Source organism: Ammodytes marinus (assembly GCF_949987685.1).
Source record: "Ammodytes marinus genome assembly, chromosome: 11".
NCBI lineage: Eukaryota > Metazoa > Chordata > Actinopteri > Uranoscopiformes > Ammodytidae > Ammodytes > Ammodytes marinus.
This window is the reverse complement of record NC_137215.1, coordinates 707773-716669: the sequence shown is the minus strand read 5'-3', so window position 1 is coordinate 716669 and position 8897 is coordinate 707773. Positions and strand designations below refer to the sequence as shown.

General features: G+C 39.6%; 2 long non-coding RNA genes across 2 annotated transcripts; both read left to right on the top strand.

Moving 5' to 3' along the window:
- The first annotated feature begins 2600 nt into the window (after positions 1-2600).
- On the top strand, positions 2601-6749 carry LOC307257937. The gene is made up of 3 exons (XR_013845110.1): positions 2601-2764; positions 6270-6374; positions 6710-6749. It is a non-coding gene; the product is annotated as an uncharacterized lncRNA (long non-coding RNA).
- Positions 6750-6789: 40 nt separating this feature from the next.
- LOC307257433 lies at positions 6790-8105 on the top strand. The gene is made up of 2 exons (XR_013845095.1): positions 6790-6889; positions 7490-8105. It is a non-coding gene; the product is annotated as an uncharacterized lncRNA (long non-coding RNA).
- The last annotated feature ends 792 nt before the right edge of the window (positions 8106-8897 follow it).

Here is an 8897-nt window from a genome sequence, read left to right as displayed (position 1 = left end):
CTCACAACGAGCCTGACTGGCAGTTCACACTGCTGCACGGGCTGCGACGGTAGCTGGTTTCCCTAGCAACGCTGAATGCTTTGGCACAGCTGAGAGCGCAAGCTCAACATCACTTGCAGAAAGTAACTTATTATTATTAGGCCTATATAGGTTTGCAATTAGTTGTAGGATATTTTTCCCCGCTACAACGCAACCTGTTTAATTGAAACAGGTGTCAGTGTCACAATGAAAATATATAAAAATATATCTGTCTCATATTTATTGTTATATCTTATTAATTTATTTCCCATTTAACTTGCAAAAAAATCTGCTATCTATTTTAGACATATGCATTTTTAAATGTTTTTGAGGATAGGAGTGGGAATAAGAGAGAGAGAGAGAGAAAACGGAGTCGGATTATGTTTCTCATCACGTGAGCTGATGCGATATGCGGTTTGAATTAAGAGCACAAGGAGTACAATATAAAAAAAGACAATCAAATGAGTTCAAACCAGCCGGCCAGTTGGATCCTAAGCATGCAGGCTAACGTTGTGTAGACGATCAACAGTGTGGAGACCCGCTGTTGAAGTAGCCTACGCTACAGGCAGCCGCAGAAACATATTCTCAGAAGGGACTGCTGACAAAAAAAAACTCTGCCTGCACTTCAATAATAACTCGCTACATTGATAAAAAAAAATGCATCACCAATGCAGTATTGTTACATGCAGCAGTGACACATGCCGTATTGGGCCGATTATAAAACGGGGTTTCCCCATGGGTTTCCCCCTGGGAATATGTCGTAAAAAGTCGTGTCGTTTTATATTCGGTGTCTAATATTCAGCGTCCAGTTATGGACTGACCGTTACCAGAGCGATCATCAGCTGGGCTTGTGTCCAACTTGTGTTTATTTATTTATTTTCGGGTGGAGCACGAGCTGCGCACTCAGATGCGGCCGGACAGAGGTGTGTGCGCTTGGATAGAGAACGAAGTGACGAGAGGAAAAAGAGGCACGGGAAATGGCCAAAGATCTCCACATCCCCAGCACTGAATTCAAAGCCTTGACTTTTTTTTTTGTTGCGAGTCGACGTGTCAGAGGCATGAATCGGCGCAGCGATCGACAGTGGATTTTCTGCGCAATTTGGAGACGTGTCTCTCAGGTCTCGGGACACAATCGGATCGTGAAAGCCTGTCCCCTCTACAACATTAACGTTCAGGAATCCCCGGTGATCATTTAGTCTTAAACCACATAGTTTTTCTGCACGGCGGCTCGGCGAGGTGTCACTGTGGACGTTACCATCACCGGGGTGCGCGCTGCTTCGCTCAGACGAGCCTGTGAGTGTAGGCTCAGGCGCAAAGAGACAGTCTGTATCTCTTGCGCGGCTCCAGAGATATTGTATATATTTGTTTTTAGAGCGTGTGACGTCCCAAGATAGAGACGTAAGCCAACGTTCGAATCAGAAATTTTCAAATGGCCGTCCCAATGCATTTTAGAACAGAGATCCTTCGCGTGACATCACAAGATATAGCTCGCTCTAAGCCAAGGCAACATTCGAATCAGGATTTTTCAAATGCTCGACCAACTGACATGACAGTAGCTTAGCGCGGGGCTAACAGATATTCCTAAGACCTTTCATATACATATTAGCACTGATTTTACCCCCCAAATAACATAGTTACAAGGATTTAGTGGATTTGGGTTGCCAGGGCCTTTAAACCGTGGCTCCAATTTGCTATTTCCGCCCCCTGTAGCTTTCCAGCAGGTAGTTGAGCAAGTTGTCCACCCAGGTCTGTCTGTCTATCTATCTATCTATCTATCTATCTATCTATCTATCTATCTATCTATCTATCTATCTATCTATCTATCTGTCTGTCTGTCTGTCTGTCTGTCTGTCTGTCTGTCTGTCTGTCTGTCTGTCTGTCTGTCTGTCTGTCTGTCTGTCTGTCTGTCTGTCTGTCTGTCTGTCTATCTATCTATCTATCTATCTATCTATCTATCTATCTATCTATCTATCTATCTATCTATCTATCTATCTATCTATCTATCTATCTATTTATGGTGAACAACCTATTGCAACATTCCATAATGCCGATACATTCACTTTGCCCCCTGTACCCTGTTCTGGGTAAAAACTATAATTTTTTCGTATTACAATTTTTCAGAAATATTTGAATATGCAAACTTGGCAGAATCTTAACTGATGTACATTTGCATCTCTTCACATAACTTTCAGAATAGTGCTGAGAATGATTATGGAAAGTTTAGTTGATGTGAGAGCTTTAGAAGTTGAGATTTTTTTGGTTCCAAGTTTTGAAAAAAAAATAATGTTGAGTGTTCACTTTTGAATGACAGGGTTCACTTGCCTGTGAAACCTGAATCTCCTGATGTCACTGTGTGTGTGTGTGTGTGTGTGTGTGTGTGTGTGTGTGTGTGTGTGTGTGTGTGTGTGTGTGTGTGTGTGTGTGTGTGTGTGTGTGTGTGTGTGTGTGTGTGTGTGTGTGTGTGTGTGTGTGTGTGTGTATGTGTGTGTGTGTGTGTGTGACGGTCTTTACTGGATGTGCCCGTTTCCTGTCTGGGGCGTGACTAGGGTCGCTTCAAAACGACTTCACTCTATAAAAGCAAACGTACTAACACCCAGAGAGAGAGAGAGAGAGCCACACACACAGAGAGCAACAAACACACACACAAACAGAGAGCCGCCCGCCACTCAGCTAAACACACACTCTCAACAACTCAACCGACCAACCGTCATGACTGACTTCGCCAAAATGGCCGGGCAAAAAGCCGGTAAGTTACATTTACAATTATTTATTTAATTTACGAAATATAATGTCGAGAATTAACTGGAAAGTTCCAGACTGAGGAAAAGTTGTAAAGATATGAACAGATTCAAACATCTAGGATCAATATATCTTCAGTAAAACGTTAGGCTATTAAAACCCAAACGATGCATCTTTGCTTTGCTCATAAGGCAGGCAGACAGGCAGGCAGGCAGACAGACAGACAGACAGGCAGACAGACAGACAGACAGACAGACAGACAGGCAGGCAGACAGAGAATGGGCTCCAACCTCATTTTGACTGAAAGCAGACGTCCTCAAGGGCTTAATGTTTGAGTTTAGTAAAAGTGCTCAAAAATAAAATGTAGCCTAAAAGATAAATTCAAATGAAAACATCGCTATCCCCTAAATAATAATCATTCTAATTCACATTATTATTTTGTTATTTTTCACACTTTGTCTTTGTCTCAACTCGTAAAGATGATTGACGGGTTTTAACAACCGCCGTAGTTAAAATATGTCCCTTCCCTTATCTTCTCCGTTGTTAAACCAGTTCAGTTACTCTCAGGTGTGCCGGTGAAAACCATTTTTTTTTACTTCAAACTAATAAATATGTCCGACGTCTTTCACACACATACCCTGCATTCCAAATCTCATACTCTTTCTTTTTACTACACTACATACATACTCAAGTACAGAAGAGTTTTAGTCTTTTTACTACACTACATACTAAAGTACAGAAGAGTTTTAGGGCCACAGGAGAGAGAGAAAAATAAATCAGATAAGGAAGATTTTTTTCTCATTATGTTGAGAAATGTCAAGAATAAAGACGAATACTCCCAAATGCTATTGGAGTTAGTGGGGCAATATGTATTTTCAGCATACTACAATTGACGTGCATGTATTGGGACATCCTAAATCTTTTTCTGGCATACTAAATAGTAGGGAAGTATGGGGATTGGAACGCAGGGTCAGTGATTATCCCTCAGGGTTGCACACATTAACAACTACTTCCCCGCCATGTTTCTACAGTAGCCCAGAACAGACAAACTTAACGGCCTTACACGTTTTTATATATAGTGGGCGTCCTGGGGAAATGCACCTGTTGGAAGACCAAGAAGAAGAAGAAGTACTATAGAATAAATAACTAAATACATCTTCACCTCATCACTTGATATTGTGGAAAGACTTGAGGCAGTGGTGGATGATGCCATCTTTAGTAACTATAGCTTCTTGTCCTTGAAGGCCACCATAGCTTCTGGAAATTCTCCCAATATATCCCAGTATATTCCTTAACAACAAAGTATAGAAACACATAAACATAATGCCTCTCAATGATCACTTCTGCCCCACTAGAATATGCAGTGGTGTGTTAACTTGCTCAGCCCTGCTCTCTCTGGCTTGATTTTACATACAAAACATTAAGAGGCCAGTCTGGATTTGTCTTAAACCTGCAGTATGTAGAATTTTGGGTTTTATTTCCTAGCAGATTTTGTAGAAAGTAATTATAATATCCATAAGTACATTTAATTTAGTGCATAATAGCTGATTTCTTTTTTTATTATTATTATTTTTTCCCTTAGAAAGGGTCTCGTATATGTCCATATTTCTGCATATTTTGGACCAAGGCCTAGTGCCGCCATCTTGAAAGTGTCATAGTTGGAATGTCATCAGGTGCATTGTTTAAAATTTTGAATTGTTCTTGTCCTTGAAGGCCACTGTAGCTTCTGTTATTATTCTAAAGGGTTGGGGATACCCAGGGAGCGTTGCATTCTAGAACTTTCTAGAACTTACTTGATGATGTCATATTACACACTGCACCTTTAAATCTTTATCTCTACGTTACTTGAAATGAAAATGCTCTAAATGACAATATTTTTATTGTGAATTTAGTTTTTATTATAAAACCAAAATGTTCATTCTACTCAAACATATGTCTATAAATAGTAAAACGAGAGACACTGAACATTTGGAGTTGTCTCTTCCCCTTCCCAGAGCTGTGGTTGTGTTTTGTAAAGAGAAGATTGATTCTAAGCTCCACCCTTCTACCTCGCGTTTAATCTCGCTTGGCAACAAACAGACATGACGTCACCAGCTCAAATGCTCTGTTGCTCTGCAGGTGTGCTGGTAAAAACCTGTTTGACCACAGACTAATAAAATAAAAATATGTTTCTGATGACTCACACACACACTCAGTGATTATCCCTTGAGCCCGTGTCTCACTGGGCTGCGACTGTTTGCGACAAGTTGGAGACTGGCTTCGCGAGGGAGTCTCTAAACTGTCTCCAAACGTTCGCGGAGGGTTTTCTCAATTTCCTCTCATGAGTTGCAGAGCCGCGCAGTCCTGTCGCTTGAAGTTTGAACATGTTCAAAAAAAATGTGTGCGACAAATCTAGTCTCAAAATAGTCTCAGTCATCGAAGGTGTATCGGAGTAAATGTTCAAAGTTGACAGAAATATAAGATACTAAGTACGTAGCCTACTTTAAGCGTATTCAAATGATTCACCGTTCCATGTTTCTGAAGTGGCACAGAGCGGACAAACCTAACGGCCTTACACGTTTTTATACAGTGCTGCTTGAAAGTATGTGAACCCCTTGAGCCTTTTGGAATTTTATTGAGTTTAACCATTATTAATTCATTTTTATCAATACCAGTACTTTTTATATGAAATAACAGATGTTTGTTTATCAATTCAACATTTTCCTTTTCCGGAAATCAATTGTTAAAACTGAAAAAACAAATGATTTGCCAACTTTTGTATGTGCAAAAGTTTGTGAACCTTGAGCTGCATTGCTTAAATCGAGCAGGTAAACAAAATCAGGTGGGCCAAATTGATTGATGAAATAGACCAATGTAATGAGAGATCTTTAGGGAAGAAATTGGGCGGCACTAAACAGATCAAACCAGGTCATGAGTAAGACAACAGTGGACACAAAACACAACAGTGTGTACACAAGCCTGGGGAGACATAACGAGCTCCAACATAAAGTGCTATGGATTAAAGCGTCTGCTAAATGACATGTTATGTAAGGCAAGGCAAGTTTATTTCTATAGTACAATTCAGACGAGGCCATTCAAAGTGCTTCACAGGGGCAAGATTAAAATACATAATACACATTAGCAAAGTGAATGAATAGAAATAAAACATTTAAAAGCGGAGGGCGCCCTTAGCTCAGTTGGTAGGGCGTCCCCCCCGTGGGCCTCGGCCAGCAGCGGACCCGGGTTCGATTCCAGCCCGCGGTCGTTCTCTGCATCTCACTCCCCTCTCTGCCCCATTTCAACTCTGTCTCTACACTATCAATAAAGCATAAGAATGCCCCAAAAAAAATATATATTGGAAAAAAAAAAGAAGCTAATGAATAGAAATGGAACATTTAAATACAATGAAATTGCAGGTAATGTAAACTGTGTGTGTGTGTGTGTGTGTGTGTGTGTGTGTGTGTGTGTGTGTGTGTGTGTGTGTGTGTGTGTGTGTGTGTGTGTGTGTGTGTGTGTGTGTGTGTGTTCTTCAGGCGAGGTGGTGGAGGGTCTGGTTCAGAAGGCCATGAGCGGAGGAGAGAAGAAAGAGGGAGAAGAAGCAGCAGGAGGAGGAGGAGGAGGGATCGGAGGAATGCTCGGTAGGAAGACAGACAGACAGACAGACAGACACAGAGACAGACAGACAGAGAGAGAGACAGATAGACACAGAGACAGACAGACAGACAGACGCTCACCCAGAAACAACAGCTGGTGTGGTTAGATCATTAGAATATATGATGAAAATTTGAATGCACATACAGTAGTAACCAGATACCTTTGCCTCCACAGACAGACAGACAGACAGACAGACAGACACACACACACACTCACCCACCCACCCAGAAACAACAGCTGGCGTAGTTGAAATCACTTGAATATATGATGAAAATTTGAATGCACATACAGTAGTAACCTGATACCTTTGCCTCCACAGGTAACTTGACAGGTGGTGGAGACAGCAGCAGCGGGGGTGGGGGGGGAGGAGTGGGGGGTTTCCTAGGCAACCTGACAGGAGGGGGGGACAGTGGGGGAGGGGGGGGAGGGTTTGGTGACATGCTCGGAGGGCTGACGGGAGGAGGAGGAGAGAAGAAGGATGATGGAGGGGCCGGAGCAGGTGACTACGTTTAAAAACTATATTATTACTTTTTTTTTTTTTTTTTTTTTTTATGTATGTATGTACACTAAATATTTCGATATTACACACTGAATCTTTATTTTTACTCAAATTAAAGCGCCAAAGTATAGGTTTCTGCTACTTTTTATAAAAACACAGAACAGGAGACGAAACAAACAGCCAACATGGATTTTCTCTAAATATAATTATGAGAATTGAATAATTACATCATCACAAATTAAAACTAAATAGACAAATTAAAAGAAAGTAAAGAGAGAGAGAGGGAAAAAAAATAAGAGGGTAAATTGGGGGGGGGAGGGGGCAGGTGACTACTTTTAAAATCAAAATATTTTATTCAATAATTATTATTATTTATTTATTTTATGTTTGTATGTACGTATGTATGGTGGGTCCTCAAACCTAGTCACGCCAACTTAAGTTTTTATTTAAGTTTTTTATTTGTCAAATAACACACACGTAGATTCTCATACAACAGAATTCTTTGTTGTGGAGTTTTGTCTGTAAAATACTGAATATAATTGTGTTGAAAGTCGGTTAAAAAAACATGTTCTAACTTTGTCTCTTTGTCCTTCTCCTCAGCGATCGACGCTCTGGGAGGAATGTTCGGGAAGTAGAAAAACACATCCGTCAACTTCAATAACATTTATGAATATTAATAATTGAAATAATATCTGGAAACGTGTAACAATTGTCATTAAAGGAGCTCAGAGGGACTTTCAATGTGTGTTAATTCTAGTGCCCCCTTTGGACAAAAGCGGTAGTGTTTTTACCTACGCCAGCTGTTGTTCCTGGGTGAGCGTATACCCATGACAAAGGCATTAAGAAAAACTATATAAAAATCTCATTCTTTATCACTCATGGTCTCGTTTGCTGTTACATGTAATTGATGATCATCAGAGGAAAAATGAGTTTCAGAAATATTAAAAAGTTCCTCGTAGCGACTTTAACAACCTTTTTAAATAAATAATTCTGGCTTCAATTAAAATGTTTTCAATATTGATTTTACACACGTAGAATGTCCTGAAGAGCTCGACAGAGATTTAATATATATTTATCTTTGTGACATTAATATTGTTAAGAAATCTCAAATATCACCTGAAGATGACTGGTACTGTGTGTGTGTGAAACCAATTTAACATTGTCATTGTCATCAATTAAATGCAATTAAAACTTAAATTAAAAGTTGTTTCCTGTATTTCTGTTGTGAATATCTCATGTTTTTGTTATATTTTAGAATGATTTAACTCCAATTACTGCAGGTGAATAATATAAAATGTTTTATTTAACTTATAGATATCATTATGAAACTTTGCCACTGTATTACTGACGTTAAAGGTGCAGTGTGTAATATGACATCATCAAGAAAGTTCTACAAAGTTCTAGAATGCAACGCTCCCTGGGTAACCCCAACCCTTTAGAATAATAACAGAAGCTACAGTGGCCTTCAAGGACAAGAACAATTCTAAATTTTAAACAATGCACCTGATGACATTCCAACTATGACACTTTCAAGATGGCGGCACTAGGCCTTGGTCCAAAATATGCAGAAATATGGACATATATGAGACCCTTTCTAAGGGAAAAATAATAATAAAAAAGAAATGTTCAGCTATTATGCACTAAATTAATAATTATAATTACTTTCTACAAAATCTGCTAGGAAATAAAACCCAAAATTCTACACACTGCAGGTTTAAAACAATTTTTTTTTTATTACAATTTTGAAAAACAAATTAGCCTCCCAGTGAAAACAACCAGCGATGAGACGGATATAAAACCAAGAGGCAAGTTCAAGGAGCCATGTTAGGATGAAATAAATAAGTTAAAGTATGTCCCAGTTGTAGCATAGTGTATGGTAACTGCATACTACTTACTACAGAACCTCCATAAAGCTGCTGGTTTCAACACTAAAAATCACCACCGCATGTAGTAGGACATCTGGGTATTTTTCATCTGTTGTTCCTGGGTGAGCGTATACCCATGACAA